A 916-nucleotide genomic window follows, 5' to 3' on the forward strand; every position below is an offset into this window, starting at 1 on the left:
TATATAAAAATGATGCATGATTTGTGTGATGCAAAATAAGGTAACCTGCAATGTTGGGGAAATGTAATGAAAAAGTTATTATTATTATTATTTTTTACATTTGATTAATGCATTGCTTGTTAAATCTATACGATAAAAACTTTTTAAAATAGTTTTTCTTAATGCACGTCACTATTTAATATTTAATTGAATAACTGACAAACAACTGCAAATTTGTCCCTTCCACATTGAAAAATATATATTAAGTATATTAAGACACGTATATACTGTAAGAGTTAGTAAAAAAAAAAAAGTAAATTATATTTTACAATTTGTGGTCAACAAACAAATGGTGCATGAGAAAAACAACAAAATGTATTATATTGTATACATTCTAGTAAGTTAATTACATCATTTAATATATTATACACTACTAAGCAAATGTTTGGGGTTGGCGAGATGTTTTAATGCTCACCAAAGCTGCATTTATTTGATCAAAAATACAGTAAAAACATTGATATTTTTAAAAATTTATACACATTTAAAATAACTGTTTTCATTCATATAATTTAAAATCTGCTTTAATCCTGTGATAGCGAAGCTGAATTTTCATCATCATTACTCAAGGCTTCAGGGTCACATGATCCTTCAGAAATCATTTTGATTTGCTGATTTGGCACTTGAGAAACATTTCTTATTATCATCACTGATGAAAACTGGTGTAACCATTAATATTTTAGTGGAAACAGTGCTTTTTCGAGATCAAGATCAAAAGAACCGCATTTATTTGAAACGGAATCTTCTGTAACATTCTAAATGTCTTTATTGTCTCTTTAATGCATTCTTGGTAAATATACATATTACTTTTTGAACAGTAGTGTATATATAAAGCGTGAGGACAAGAATTCTACTGTGTTGTAAACACTAACCATGCAAT

Source organism: Carassius auratus, chromosome 7 (assembly GCF_003368295.1).
Source record: "Carassius auratus strain Wakin chromosome 7, ASM336829v1, whole genome shotgun sequence".
NCBI lineage: Eukaryota > Metazoa > Chordata > Actinopteri > Cypriniformes > Cyprinidae > Carassius > Carassius auratus.